The 16,586-nt window shown below is 44.1% G+C and overlaps 1 protein-coding gene across 1 annotated transcript in view; it reads left to right on the forward strand.

Moving 5' to 3' along the window:
• The window catches only part of LOC144479505 (TLE family member 5-like), a 162,134-nt gene extending 155,498 nt beyond the window's left edge, over positions 1-6,636 (forward strand). Inside the window, exon 5 of the mRNA XM_078198236.1 lies at positions 6,290-6,636. The gene's annotated coding sequence lies outside the window, so the exon portion shown is untranslated. The remainder of the gene's footprint in view (positions 1-6,289) is intronic.
• The last annotated feature ends 9,950 nt before the right edge of the window (positions 6,637-16,586 follow it).

Here is a 16,586-nt window from a genome sequence, read left to right on the forward strand (position 1 = left end):
TCTGGAGGGTATTAGCTATGAGGAGAGGTTGGATAAACTCGGTTTGTTCTCACTGCAACGACGGAGGTTGTGGGGTGACCTGATAGAAGTCTACAAAATTTTGAGTGGCATGGACAGAGTGGGTAGTTAAATGCTCTTTCCTAGGATGGAAAAGTCAAGTACTAGGGGACATAGGTTTAAGGTGCATGGGGAAAAGTTTAGAGGAGATGTGCGAGACAAGTTTTTTTACACAGGGTGGTGAGTGTCTGGAACGCGCTGCCTGGGGGTGTGATGGGAGCAGGTACGATAGCGGCATTTAAGGGGCAACTAGACAAATACATGAATAGGATGGGAATGGAAGGATACGGACTGTGTAAGTGCATATGGTTTTAGTTTAGGCAGGCATCATGATCGGCACAGGCTTGGAGGGCTGAAGGGCCAGTTCCTGTGCTGTACTTTTCTTTGTTCTTTGACTGTAACATTCTGCACTCTTTCCTTTCCTTCCCTATGAGCGGTATGCTTTGTCTGTTTGGCGCGAAAGAAACAATACTTTTCACTGTACACTAATACATGTGACAATAATAAATCAAATCAGATCAAAATAAAAGGTTTCATCTCCGCATTCTGGGATAGATCCAAACCATCAGTGAAAAAAAATTAACAACAGGGGTAATTTTTCACTTTCAGATCCCAACGAGCGATATTAGTAGGAATTGAAATTGGAAAATTACCCCAGTTGCTCTCCCATTCACCTGCTCCTCTACACGACAAAAAAATAATCATTTTTTAAAAATCTGTGCGATTTTCCTCAAACAGCAGGTAGTGGTTAAAGTGATATGTGCATAGATGGCAGGACTGCACTAGGTTTTATTGGGAACCAGGAAACCAATGGTTTAACAGCCAGGGCCTCAATGCGAGAAGCACCTGGACCACCCATACCCATGTTTGACTGTGCACCTCTGAAGCACACAGTCATTCCGAAACCTTGGCAAACACGCCTTAACCCAAGGCTCGCCATTCTCAACAATATTTATTGCCAAGCCTTACTGGTGCGGTACGGTGGGAGCGATGGAAGGTCATTCCTACAAAGGGCTCCTCCCTTTGAAGTTTGAGCTTTCCTGTCGATTAGGAGGTAGGATTTCCCAGGACCAAGAGGAAAGGTGATTATAATAACGGGAGGGCAGGAATGGTGTTTGCAATAGGCTCTATTTTTAAATCAGTTCAGCTTTGTGCCCCCTTTTTAATATTTGCCTCACTGATGAGCGTAGAGTCAGTGAACGAAGGCCAAAAAAACAAAATGCCTTCACGTTTTTTTCAAGACGCTTTTTGCTCCTCTCTATGCAGCCGGCATTAAAAAAAAAAATATTAAATCTGTCGTTAGCAATAAATCAGATTTTAGCAGTGAACTCCCTCTGAACGAGACCTGCATCCCCCATTGCTTTATTGGCCACCTGGGTGCTCTCTGCGACATTTCTCCCGCCTGATTTATCGTCGAAGAGTGAAGAATTTGTTATTATCTTGCTCAGTTTGTTCAATAATCTGCAGCGAAACAGCACAAGGCCCCGGGTCTGTGCCAAAAAAAAAAGTCAACACATAAAGGTCTCATTCACTGAAATCTGTCCTTGCCATTCCGACTGGTAACCTATTCGAATGTGCGCTGAATATAACTGCATCCAATTTCAATAAAGAAAGATGTCAAAGCAACTTCCTCTCCTGGCACGGAGCTCTGAATGCAAAGGTATACGAGGAGCAGTCAAAAAGAAAATAAACACCCTTTTAGAAAAAGACCTTTTGTGGTAGATTTAATAAGAACAGATTTCCCCTATTCAAATTTGTGTTACAGTACGGTATGGCTGAAATCTTCCAACCTTGACGTCCCTAAGGATAGCACCTCCATATAACAGCTCATATAACTTTCTATTCATGACCTTATAAACATGCACATAAAATTATTCATTTGTATCAATCGCTCAAATTAATTAAAAAGCGATATATCTTTTTTTAATAAATGACATCCTCAGACTGCTGGTACAATATTTCTTCCCCCCCCCCCCTCTTGTCCCACAGATTTTGGTGAATAAAATTTTTATATGTGTTAAATCTCTGAGTACTGAGGTATCTTCTCAAGAACTACTCCACAGCCAGGGGGTCAGGGAACATAGGTCTTCATTCAGTCTACTCACTCCACACACCAAATGTTGACTGCCCACTCAGGGCGGTTCCCAGCCCGCTCGCCCCATTTCCCCCAGGTCACCTGACCCGTGCCCCAACAGACATAATAATATGCTTTACTGATTTCCTCATCTGAAGACTCTCCGAAGGAGTTGTGCTGTGATCCAGTTCCACCAATGTCAGTCGCTCTTTGGCATCTCACCCAGATCTCCCTTCCTCATGCGAGAGCCTAAGCAATGAACATTCTATAAGGAATGGACAGAAGCTGGAGACCTGGGGAGTTTTGACATTGAAGCTTAGAAGAGATGTCATGGGATCTAATAATTCTTGGACACAGGGACCTGGTTTATGGGCCCTAATGGACTTTTCCACTTTGGTACAGTCAGAGCCTCCTACGTACCTGCGTAGCTGTACCTTCACTCTGCCAGGTTATCAAATCCTTTTTTAAAATTCATTCATGGGATGTGGGCGTCGCTGGCTGGGCCAGCATTTATTGCCCATCCCTGAGGGCATTTAAGAGTCAACTACATTGCTGTGGATCTAGAGTCACATGTAGGCCAAACCTGGTAAGGACAGCAGATTTCCTTCCCTGAAGAACATTAGTGAACCAGATGGGTTTTTCCAACAATATACAATGGTTTCATGGTCATCATTCGACTTTTAATTCCAGATTCCTATTGAATTTAAATTCCACCATCTGCCATGGTGGGATTCGAACCCGGGTCCTCAGAAAATTACGCTGGGTCTCTGGATTACTAGTCCACTGACAATACCACGATGCCACTGCCTCCCCCATAAACTGACAGCTCAAAGGGTAAAGTGGTTGATCCTTTAAGTTTCGTCTAAGGTTGCCTTATTTTCTCCCAGGCTGTTATGGTTTAAAGTTTTAAAGTTTAAAATGTATTTATTAGTGTCACAAGTAGGCTTACGTTAACACTGCAATGAAGTTACTGTGAAAATCCCCTAGTCGCCACACTCCGGCGCCTGTTCGGGTACACAGAGGGAGAATTTAGCATGGCCAATGCACCTAAACAGCACATCTTTCGGATTGTGGGAGGAAATCGCAGTACCCGGAGGAAACCCATGCAGACACGGGGAGAACGTGTAGACCCCGCACAGACAGTGACCCAAGCCGGGAATCGAACCTGGGTCCCTAGCGCTGTGAGGCAGCAGTGCCACCGCGCCACCCATAGGGCTGACTTGTGAACATTAAGGTCTCCCCATTGCTCGGTGAACAGGTCCAAGCTGCGGTGGATGAGTTACAATCTGATCAATCCACCTATTTAGGACGGTGCTCTTGGCAGAACACCAGCGGTGCTAGTCCATTTCAAATCAACCATCGAGAAAGAATAATATGTTGAATGAAGCACTTTAACTGCCAGGTTAATGGCAGGATCCCGGAATTAGTGATTCTGCTGCCAACAACCTCAGTCAAGGCACACTGCTCCCTTAATTGGCAGCCTTCCTCAGCTAATTGAACACAAATTGAATCCCGCTACCATTGTAAACCTGCAAGGTCACATCTTAAAACTGGGTTGGTGCTGTTAAAATATTTACAGTCAAGAGTAGTTATTCCTTCGGAGTTGAGGAGATTGCGGATGCTGCAAGGCTTGATGGAGCAGAAAGAACGGGACAATTAGAGGATGGAGAACCTGGGGTGGAACTGAGCCATCCAGCCTCAGAAATCTCTCCATTCCATCACTGAGTCAGGGAGGGGGAAAGAAATGGCCAAGATTAAACATCAGTGAGTGTGTGTGTGTGTGTGTGTGTGTCTCCAAGAATGTGTGTGTCAGAATATGTGAGAGTGTGTGTACGAATGTATGTCTGTAAGAATTTGTGTGTAAGAATGTATGTGTGTGTAAGAGTGTGAATGTGTGTAAGAATGTATGAGCGTAAGAATGTGTGAGAGAGTGTGTGTAAGAAAGTGTGTGTGTAAAAATGAGTGAGAGACTTTGTATGTAAGGATGTGTGTGTGTGTGTAAGGATGTGTGTGTAAGGATGTGTGTGTGTGTAAGGATGTGTGTGTGTGTAAGGATGTGTGTGTAAGAATCATAGAAACCCTACAGTGCAGAAGGAGGCCATTCGGCCCATCGAGTCTGCACCGACCACAATCCCACCCAGGATGTGTAAGGATGTGTAAGGATGTGTGTGTAAGGATGTGTGTGTGTAAGGATGTGTGTGTGTGTGTAAGGATGTGTGTGTAAGGATGTGTGTGTGTGTAAGGATGTGTGTGTAAGATTGTGCTGTTGGTGTGTAATAATGTGTATGCAAGAATGTACAAGAATGTGTGAGAGTGTGTGTGCATGTGTAAGAATGTGTGATTAAGAATTGTATATGTGTAAGAATGTGTGTGTGTATGTGTGTGTCTGTGGGATTGTGTGTGTGTATCTGTAAGAATATATATGTCTGCGTGTAAGAATGTGTGTAAAAATGTGTGTTTACGTTTGCAAGAATGTGTATGTAAGAACGTGTCTGAAAGAATGTGTGTAGAAATGTGTGAGAGTTTATGTGTAAAATGTGTGTGCAAGAATGTTTCTGTCTGTAAGAATATGCATGTCTGTGTCTAAGAATGTGTGGGTGTACAAGAATGTGTGTCTGTAAGAATGTACGTGTGTATGAATGTATGTGTACATGTGTGGAAGACTGTGTCAGTAAGAATATGTATGTCTGTGTGTAAGGTTGTGTGTGTATGAATGTGTGTATATGTGTAAAAATACCTGTAGTGTGTGTGACTGTAAGAATATACATGTAAGAGTGTGAGTGTGTGTGTGTGTGTGTGTGTGTGTGTGTGTGTGTGCAAGAATGCATGTGTGCGTATGAATGTGTATCTGTCTGAAAGAATGTGTGTGTGGAAGAATGTGTGTAAGAATGTATGTGTGTGTGCGTTTGCGTATAAGAATGTGTGTGTAAGAATGAGTGTGTCTGTATCTGTGTGTAAGAATGTGAGTGTAAGAATGTGTGTGAGAGAATGTGTGTGTAAAAATGTGTGTAAGAATGTGTGTGCATGTGTGTAAGAATGTGTGTGTGCGTAAGAATGTGTATGTGTGTAAGAATGTGTGTAAGAATGTGTGTGTAAGAATGAGTGTGTAAGAATGAGTGTGTAAGAATGAGTGTGTGTGTAAGAATGTGCGTGTGTGTGTGTGAGAATATGTGCATGTGTGTGAGAATGTGTGTGTAAGAATGTGTGTGTAAGAATGAGTGTGTGTGTAAGAATGTGAGAATATGTGCATGTGTGTGAGAATGTGTGTGTAAGAATGTGTGTGTAAGAATGAGTGTGTGTGTAAGAATGTGAGAATATGTGCATGTGTGTGAGAATGTGTGAGAGTACGAATGTGGCTGTTTGAAAGAATGGGCAGGAATTTGCGCCAAAACTGGAAAACCCCACCCTTAGTCAATGGACCTTTGCATGGTCCGTCCCCTTCCCACTACGATTCCTTTGGGTGGGATGGGAAAATCTCCCCCAATGTGTGTGTGTGTATGCAAGAATATGTGTGTTAGAATGTATGTATGTACAAACGTGTGCATGAATGTAAGAATGTGTGTGTATGTGTATGGATGTGTGAGTGTATGTTTTCATTTGTGTATAGGTGTGTGTTTTTGTCCGTGCATACATGTGTTTTTGTGTACAGATGTGTGCAGGTGTCTGCATACAGAGACACGTGTGAGGATGTAGACATGTGTTTGTGCATATACAAGGATGTGATTTTGTGAGTGTTTGTATGTAGGTGCGTGTTTATGCAGATGTGTATCTGTGTGCATGTGTATGCATATGGAAGTATGTGGTTTTGTGTGTAGGGGTGTGTGTGTGTGTACATGCGTGTGTGTAACCGACTGGCAATGCCAGAATTGTGTGTGGCTGCGTGGATTGAGTTACCCGCTTAACGTTCACTGACTAGACTCAGATATAAAGAGTGGGCACCAGGGCAATGGGCTTACAGAGGAATCATGTTGCAGCCTGAATCAGGGCCTTCGGAAGATGAGTGAGTAAAATGAATTGGGGGTGGGGTAAGAATTACAGAGCAGCTCTCAGTTTCTCTAGCTGAATGAGCTATGCCTGTGGGATAACAAAAATGTGACTGTTACTTTGTGCAGTCGTGCTAGTGGGTATTTATTTACTGCCATATCTTTATTTTTGCAGATGGGTGACTGCATTATCCGAGATCAAAGCAACGCATGCACTCTCCGTTTAGGCAGCTTTTATGCAGCGATGCATTTTCACAGACTGGATGTGTCAGCCTAAACTGGGTAATCCACCTTGATGTGCAGTAATGGGCCCAGACTAAAATGTTGAAGTAAATGGTTTACATGGACCTCTGTCGCAATAAAGATACGTCAACATGAGTGATGTATCTGCATATCCTGTGCATGTAAATGGAGAAAATCTTTAATTTAAATCATGTTTGATGGAGTAACTGGCTCCTGTGGCACAGAATGATGAATATTCAAGACAAAATAAATAGAACAAACACGTTCTCGCACACCGACAATTTGATCTTTTAAAATCTTGATTTGTAGTACATATCTCAGTAGGCATGTGTTATGTGTGAGTAGGTATATCTGTGTGTGTGTGTGTATATCTGTGTGTGTGTGTGTGTATATCTGTGTGTGTGTGTGTATATCTGTGTGTGTGTGTGTATATCTGTGTGTGTGTGTATATCTGTGTGTGTGTGTGTATATCTGTGTGTGTGTGTGTATATCTGTGTGTGTGTGTGTGTATATCTGTGTGTGTGTGTGTGTATATCTGTGTGTGTGTGTGTATATCTGTGTGTGTGTGTGTGTATATCTGTGTGTGTGTGTATATCTGTGTGTGTGTGTATATCTGTGTGTGTGTGTGTATATCTGTGTGTGTGTGTATATCTGTGTGTGTGTGTGTATATCTGTGTGTGTGTGTGTGTGTATATCTGTGTGTGTGTGTATATCTGTGTGTGTGTGTGTATATCTGTGTGTGTGTGTGTATATCTGTGTGTGTGTGTATTCGTGGATGTGTATATGTATATCTTGGTCAATTGCACAACTACACAAAAAAGAAATCTGGAATTAAGAATCTACTGATGACCATGAAACCATTGCCAATTGTCAAAAAAACCCATCTGGTTCACTAACGTCCTTTAGGGAAGGAAATCTGCCGTCCTTACCCGGTCTGGTCTACATGTAACTCTAGATCCACAGCAATGTGGTTGACTCTCAACTGCCTGCCAAGGGCAGCTAGGAATGGGCAATAAATCCTGGCAAGAAGTCTCACAGCACCAGGTTAAAGTCCAACAGGTTTATTTGGTAGCACAAGCCACAAGCTTTCGGAGCACTGCCCCTTCATCAGGTGAGTGGGAGTTCTGTTTCACAAACAGGGCATATAAAGACTCACAAACTAAATTTACAAGATAATGGAGTTTGTGTCTTTATAGGCCCTGTTTGTGAACAGAACTCCCACTCAACTGTTGAAGGGGCAGTGCTCCGAAAGCTTATGACTTGTGCTACCAAATAAACCTGTTGGACTTTAACCTGGTGTTGTGAGACTTCTTACCCCAGTCCAACGCCAGCATCTCCACATCAGTAAATCCTGGCCAGCCAGCAACGCCCATGTCTTACAAATGAATAAAAAAAAGCCCCCACCACCCCCAGTATAAATCTCATCCTATTTTCTTTGCCTTCAGCTCTGATGAAGGGTCATCCAGACTTGAAACGTTGGACCTATTCTCTCTCTCCACAGATGCCGTCAGACCTGCTGAGATTTTCCAGCATTTTCTGTTTTTGTGTGTGTATATGTGGAAGTACACCAGTTAATTGTCATGATTCCATTGACTGACAACACTCCATCTCTCCTATTCTGTACATGAGGCTCAGGATGGAAGCATGATTGTGGGAGTTCCTTCTCATTTGACTTGCGCCAGATTTAGGCCGGGAGGCCTTGTGAATTTGGATGAAGGATGAGAAGCAATTTTCCTTCGTTATCCCACAGGCCACATTTCGAGTCTGGATGACCCTTCCCAGGGTCATCCAGACTTGAAATGTTGGCTCTATTCTCTCTCTCTACAGATGCCTAAAGACCTGCTGAGATTTTCCAGCATTTTCTGTCTGTGTTCGAAATAACTGTTCCCTCACACGGACGCCAAGATGAATTAATGCCTTTGCTAAAATGCGAGGCAGAGGAATCTCATGCATGGATGCATTGCATTATTAATGCCACACATATGGTTACACAGCCCTATACTTTCGCATTCCACATTACAGTCAAATCTTGCAATCCGATCAATTTCTATTAATTCCTGGGACGTACGTTATATTTACAGGCTCCTGCTTTCTCCCGCAAATATCGAGTCGACTTATTACGGATCTCCATGGGGATTTCACTGCCACACGAGTGCACTTGGTTAATTTTGTTATTCAATCTTTATGTAAATGTATTCATAACATTCTCTTCATCTGTTATAATTTTAGCGCCTTCATGTAGCGGAACAAATTTGTGTTCCAAAATTGATTGCGTTTGCTACTGCGTGGTAACAATAACTGTTTAATGTAACATTTCTAATTACACAAGACTGCCTCCAACCACGAAGCTTCGAACCGTCTGATTCCTATCGTGCCCACGTAACAGGGATCATCTATTGGGTGCATGTTGGTGATCTGGGTGCGTTTGAAGGATTTTTACTTAACTATTGTTTTCCCAAAGCCCGTCGGTGTTGTGGATTTACGGTTACCATGGTAATCGTTGGTACTTTGCCATCATTTACTGCATCATTTGGGTCCAAATTGCTTCTTTGGGGCTGTCTCTTTTGGAACCAATAGGTGGCACCAACTGTCTGTGCAGTATGGGAGACTTCTTCGAGTGATAATAGGTCGTTGCTGGAATTCAGTGTTGCAGCAATGTGGAAAGGCAATTTCTGCCCGTCACTGCTCTCTAAGTGCAGGCTTCTAATGTATAGAAGACTCTTAAGAGCAGAAGAACAGACATTTTGTACCCTACAAGTTGATGTCAGGGATTGAAACACAATCCAGCTTGATGATAGTTTTGTGCTGTCAATGATGGTAAAGGCTTGAAGAGATTGCAGTCACAACTGGGCAAAAAGTTATATTTTAGCTGGTAGCGTTGCTAGACCGAGTATGGGAATCAAGGCTGATACTCCAGTGTGATACTGAGGGGGTGCCGCACTGTTGGAGGTGACCTCTTTTGGATGACACGTCGATAGAGGCGCCCTCGATCCTCGCAGCTGGATGTCATAGAATCCATGCAGTGCAAAAGCAGGTTTCCACTCCATCTGACGAAGGAGCAGCGCTCCGAAAGCTAATGGTATTTGCTACCAAATAAACCTGTTGGACTTTAACCTGGTGTTGTTAAAACTCTTACTGTGTTCACCCCAGTCCAACGCCGGCAACTCCACATCGTGCAAAAGGAGGCCATTCGGCCTATACAGTCTGCCGGCTCTCTCTGACAGAGTACCTTACCCAGGCACTTTCCTCCACACATTTACCATGGCTAATCCCCGAGACTAAGGGGCAATTTAGCATGGCCAATCCACCCTAACCCGCACATCTTTGGACTGTGGGAGGAAACCGGAGCGCCCGGAGGAAACCCACGCAGACACGCAGGGGGAACGGGCAAACTCCAGACAGACAGTCACCCAAGGCCGGGATCGAACCTGGGTCCCTGGCGCTGTGAGGCAGTAGTGCTAACCACTGTGCCAGCGATGTAAAAGATCCCAGGGCACTATTTTGAGAAGGAGCAGGGAAGTTGTCTCTGGTGTCCTCTGGTCAATAATTATCCCTCAATCAGCGTCACTAAAACAGGTTATCTGGTCACCAGCACACTGCTGCTTGTGGGAGCTTTTAATGTGCAAATTGGCTGTCGCAATTCCTACAACAGTGACTGCACCTCCAAACGTGTTGCAATGGTTGTAAGAGGCATTTCGGGATATCCTGAGGTTGTGAACGGAGCTACAGGAAGGAATGCAAATCTTTCTTACTTTTTAACCAAAAGAGAAAATGCTGGAAAATCTCAGCAGGTCTGGCAGCATCTGTAAGGAGAGAAAAGAGCTGACGTTTCGAGTCCAGATGACCCTTTGTCAAAGCTAAAAGGCATAGAAAGTGGGAGATATTTATACTGGAGGGTGAGGGAATGGCCGTTTGGCCATTCATAATCATATCACAGATTAAACCATAATCGGCCCCATCCAGTTCTGTGTACAAAATATTCCAAAATCCCACAATGTCCCTGATTTGATTTGATTTTGATTTAATTCGTTATTGTCACATAGAAACCTAGAAACTAGAAGCAGGAGTAGGCCATTCGGTCCCTCAAGTTTGCTTCACCATTCATTTTGATCATGGCTGATCATCAAATTCAATATCCTGATTTTCCCCCCATATCCCTTGATCCCTTTAGCCCCAAGAGCTATATCGAATTTCTTCTTGAAATCACACAACGTTTTGGCCTCAACTTCTTCCTGTGGTAGTGAATTCCACACATTCACCACTCTCTGGGTGAAGAAATTTCTCCTCACCTCAGTTCTAAAAGGTTTACCTCTTACCCTCAAACTATGACCCCTAGTTCTGGACTCCCCCACCACCGGGAACATTCTTTCTGAATCTACCCTGTCGAACTCTGTTAGAATTTTATAAGTTTCTATGAGGTCCCCTTTCACTCTTCTAAACTCCAGTGAATATAATCCTAACCGACTTAGTCTCTCCTTAGAGCTGCCATCCCGATACCTTCTATTCTCTCTATGGACTGCCATTAGCGCCTCTTAGCCTTTCCCCTTGTTTTTGTGGCTATGAATCATCGTTCATTCCCTCACCGTACACAACAAATATGTCCCAGCCTTTTAGTTTTGACAAAGGGTCATCTGGACTCGAAACATCAGCTCTTTTCTCTCCTTACAGATGCTGCCAGACCTGCTGAGATTTTCCAGCATTTTCTCATTTGGTTTCAGATTCCAGCATCTGCAGTAATTTGCTTTTTTTCTTACTTTTTAATTTGATTGACGTCTTTAAAATTACTGAGACCTTCTGAGGTTGTGAAAATTGCTGTATAAATGCAAGTTTGTTTTCTCAACTAAAAATGGTCCACGTTCACTGATGTTTTCATCAAGTGACTTTGCACAGAGGTTGCTGTCATGGTGCTGCGTTAGTCACCCAAACCAGCCTTCCATCCATTGACTCTGTCTACACTTCCCGCTGCCTCGGGAAAAGCAGCCAGCATAATTAAGGACCCCACACACCCCGGACATACTTTCTTCCACCTTCTTCCATCGGGAAAAAGATACAAAAGTCTGAGGACACGTACCAAATGACTCAAGAACAGCTTCTTCCCTGCTGCCATCAGACTTTTGGATGGACCTACCTTATAATGTCTTGAGATAGCATCATAGAGTCATAGAAGTTTACAGCATGGGAAACAGGCCCTTCGGCCCAATTTGTCCATGGTGATGGACATGTGATGTGATGTGATTGTCATGTGATGGATAGAAAGCTGGTTAGCTGATAGGAAGCAAAGAGTTGGCATAAATGGGTCTTTTTCTTTGCTTCCTATCAGTCAGTGACTAATGGGGTTCCGCAGGGATCTGTGCTCAGACCCCAACTGGTCACATTATATATTAATGATTTGGAAGAGAGAACTGAATGTATTATCTCCATATTTGCAGATGATACAAAGTTGGGTGGGAGGGTGAGCTGTGAGGAGGATACAGAGATGCTTCAGGCTGAGTGTGAGGGCACGTACATGGCAGATGCAGTGTAATGTGGATAAATGTGAGGTTATCCACTTTGGTGGCAATAATAGGAATACAGATTATTACTTGAATGGGTGTCAATTAAGAGAGGTGGATACTCAACGAGACCTTCGAGTCCTCGTGCATCAGTTGCTGAAAATAAGCAAGCAGGTACAGCAAGCAGTAAAGAAGGCAAATGGTATGTTGGCCTTCATAGCGAGAGGATTTGAGAATAAGGATAAGGGCGGCACGGTAGCACAGTGGTTAGCACTGCTGTTTCACAGCTCCGGGGTCCCGGGTTCGATTCCCGGCTCGGGTCACTGTCTGTGTGGAGTTTGCACATTCTCCTCGTGTCTGCGTGGGTTTCCTCCGGGTGCTCCGGTTTCCTCCCACAGTCCAAAGATGTGCGGGTTAGGTTGATTGGCCAGGTTAAAAATTGCCCCTTAGAGTCCTGGGATGTGTAGGTTAGAGGGATTAGCGGGTAAATATGTAGGGATATGGGGGTAGGGCCTGGGTGGGATTGTGGTTGGTGCAGACTCGATGGGCCGAATGGCCTCCTTCTGCACTGTAGGGTTTCTATGGTTTTGCTGCAATTGTATAGGGCTTTGGTGAGGCCACACCTGGAGTATTGTGTGCAGTTTTGATGTCCTTATCTAAGGAAAGATGTTCTTGCTATAGAGGGAGTACAGCGAAGGTTTACCAGGATTCCTGGGATGGCAGCTCTAAGGAGAGACTAAGTCGGTTAGGATTATATTCACTGCAGTTTAGAAGAGTGAAAGGGGACCTCATAGAAACTTATAAAATTCTAACAGAGTTAGATAGGGTAGATTCAGAAAGAATGTTCCTGATGGTGGGGGAGTCCAGAACTAGGGGTCATAGTTTGAGGGTAAGAGGTAAACCTTTTAGAACTGAGGTGAGGAGAAATTTCTTCACCCAGAGAGTGGTGAATGTGTGGAATTCACTACCACAGGAAGAAGTTGATGCCAAAGCGTTGTGTGATTTCAAGAAGAAATTCGACATAGCTCTTTGGGGCTAAAGGGATCAAGGGATATGGCGGGGGAAATCAGGATATTGGATTTGATGATCAGCCATGATCAAAATGAATGGTGAAGCAAACTTGAGGGACCGAATGGCCTACTCCTGCTTCTAGTTTCTAGGTTTCTATGTGACAATAACGAATTAAATCAAAATCAAAATCAAATCAAATCAGGGACATTGTGGGATTTTGGAATCTTTTGTACACAGAACTGGATGGGGCCGATTATGGTTTAATCTGTGTTATGATTTTAGTGTTAGTTCACAAAGGATTCATTTCCAAAGAGACAAAACCTGTCTGGGATGTTGTTCGAGTTAATTAGCTGGAATACCTAAAGTAGCTATTAAAAACATGTGTATGCTCACGTGTCAAATTAGTTCTGAGATAATGGAGGACATCAAACACATTCCAGAACTGTTTGCATCTTTAACGCTAGAATGGGTTTAATTCATTGCAGCCAGTGGTGGGGGGGGGGGGGTAGTGAATCGCTTAGTGAAACAGACAATGTAATTGCCAAAATCTCATGTCAAGAGAAAGGGGAGATTCATGTTCAAGGAGGTGATGCAGATTGACTGCTTGGTGAGCCAATCCCTTGACATTGGGCAGGGGTCAGAGTTCAGCTGCTGATGTCCAGGTATTCTACCGGATACAAAGTCAGCAGCAAATATTGAGTTTCTCATTGTTTATTTATTCGTCACAAGTAGGCTTACATTAACACTGCAATGAAGTTACCGTGAAAATCCCCTAGCCGTCACACTCCGGCGCCTGTTCGGGTACACTGAGGGAGAATTTAGCATGGCCAATGCACCTAACCAGCACATCTTCTGGACTGTGGGAGGAAACCGGAACACCTGGAGGAAACTGACACAGACACGGGAAGAATGTGCAAACTCTGCACAGGCGGAGTTACCCAAGCCGGAAATTGAACCTGGGTCCCAGGGCGGCAGGGTGGCACAGTGATTAGCACTGCTGCCTCACAAGTGCTCCGGTTTCCTCCCACAGTCCGAAAGACGCGCTGGTTAGGTGCATTGGCCATGCTAAATTCTCCCTCAGTGTACCCGAACAGGCGCCAGATTGTGGCGACTAGATGATTTTCACAATAACCTCATTGCAGTGTTAATGTAAGCCTACTTGTGACACTAATAAATAAACTTAAACTTAAACATGGCGCTGTGAGGTAACAGTGCTAACCACTGTGCCACCGTTCCGTCCAGTGGGACTTGAACCTGAGTTTTTAGCTCACAGATAAGGACACGCCCCACTGCACCACGAGACCTCCCATGGTGGAACGATAACCATAGGGAAAGAAGAGTGTCGTGAAGAAAGAGAAAATGTCTTACATTTCTAAACTCCCTTTCAGGACATTCTGACATCCCAAAGCTCTTTACAACCAATAAGGTATTCGAAAATGTAGCCACTGTTATAGAAAAAGCAGCAGCCAATGTGCATACAGCAAGATCCCATAAACAGCATTGAGATAATGAACAAGGAATCTGTTTTGATACATGAATAGGTTAGGCCTTTGTATACTAAACCAATGGTTTCTAAGCTAAAGTATATATCTGCACAACCAACCTTCCAGCAACAACCCCTCCACCGCCTCCAAAGAAAGCATTGATGTGAAGACACACAGGGGATGTCTTAAGTGAGGCGACGGCCTAGTGGTGTTATCACAGTACTATTAATCCAGAAATTCAGTTCATGTTCTGGGGACCTGGGTTCGAATCCTGCCATGGCAATTTGGTGGAATTTGAATTCAATAAAAACAAAATATCCAGAATTAAGTATCTACAGATGACTGTGAAACCATTGTCAATTGTTGGAAAAGTTTGGTTCACTAATGTCCATTAGGGAAGGAAATCTGCCATCCTTACCTGGTCTGGCCTACCTGTGACTCCAGAGCCACGGCAATGTAGTTGACTCTGAACTGCCCTTCAAGGGCAACTAGGGATGGGCAATAAATGCTGGCTAGCCAGCGACGCCCATGTCCCACAAATGAATACAAGAAAGGAATAAGGAAAATCCCACCGAAGAAAGGTAATGGAATTCCTTGTGTTGGTTTGTTACTCCTCAGACGCTGGTTTCATGAACATTGGGCAGGATTTTACTAGCTCGCTCGGGCAAGTCCGGAAATTCCCGCCCGAGGTCAACGGAGATTTCCGTTGTTGGACCCTCGCCCGCTCCGATTCCATGGCAGGCGAGGTGATAGAGTTCCGGCCATTGTCTCTGAAGGATTGCAAGTAGCAAATGGTGAGCCCACAGCCCCAGATTTTAAATTAGCACAAGAGGGTCCAACATTAGTTGGAAAGAAAAGGCTTGCATTTCCGCAGCGCTTTTCACAACCTCGGGATGTTCCAAAGAGTGTTACAGCCAATTAAGTTCTTGTAAAGTATTTCACCATTGTAATCTAGGAGTCACAACGTGAAATTCCAGTAGAGCTCACACTGTACCTGAATCTCCCTGTCGTACCGAGTGTCGAGTGATCTAACTTCCAGAGTTCACTGAAGGCCACTCCAACTTTTACAGATGCACCATAGAAAGCACTCTTTCTGGTTGTATCACAGCTTGGTATGGCTCATTCTCTGCCCAAGACCGCAAGGAACTACAAAATGTCATGAATGTAGCCCAATCCATCACGCACACCAGCCTCCCATCCATTGACTCTGTCCACACTTCCCGTTGCCTCGGCAAAGCAGCCAGCATAATTAAGGACCCCATGCACCCCGGACATACTCTCTTCCACCTTCTTCCTTCGGGAAAAAGATACAGAAGTCTGAGGTCACGTACCAACCGACTCAAGAACAGCTTCTTCCCTGCTGCTGTCAGACTTTTGAATGGACCTACCTTGCATTAAGTTGATCTTTCTCTACACCCTAGCTATGACTGTAACAGTACATTCTGCACTCTCTCCTTTCCTTCTCTATGAATGGTATGTTTTATCTGTACAGCACACAAGAAACAATACTTTTCACTGTATGTTAATACATGCAGAGTGCAGAGAAGGTTCACCAGGTTGATACCAGAGATGAGGGGTGTTGATTATGAGGAGAGACTGAGCAGATTGGGTTTGTATTCTTTGTCATTTAGAAGGCTGAGGGGGGATCTTATAGAGACCTATAAGATAATGAAGGGGCTGGATAGGGTAGAGATGGAGAGATTCTTTCCACTTAGAAAGGAAACTAGAACTAGAGGGCACAGCCTCAAAATAAAGGGGGGTCAGTTTAGGACAGAGTTGAGGACGAACTTCTTCTCTCAGAGGGTGGTGAATCTCTGGAATTCTCTGCCCACTGAAGTGGTGGAGGCTACCTCGTTGAATATGTTTAAATCACGGATAGATGGATTCCTGATCGGTAAGGGAATTAGGGGTTATGGGGATCAGGCGGGTAAGTGGAACTGATCCACTTCAGATCAGCCATGATCTTATTGAATGGCGGGGCAGGCTCGAGGGGCTAGATGGCCTACTCCTGCTCCTATTTCTTATGTTCTTATGTGACAATAATAAATCAAATCAAATCAACAAGTGTCAGCATATTTTTAGCATTTTTTCCCCATTCTCCTTCTGGTTCCACACAGTAAAAACATTTCGGCCCACTGTAGTCTCATTCTGAGAACACCCCTGGATTTGATAAGTACTGGGGCCATTTTCTGCAGTTCCTCTCCCACCCCATGGTGAAGCTACAGTGAGTCCCCCCTCCACA

This window comes from Mustelus asterias, chromosome 26 (assembly GCF_964213995.1).
Source record: "Mustelus asterias chromosome 26, sMusAst1.hap1.1, whole genome shotgun sequence".
Classification (NCBI taxonomy): domain Eukaryota; kingdom Metazoa; phylum Chordata; class Chondrichthyes; order Carcharhiniformes; family Triakidae; genus Mustelus; species Mustelus asterias.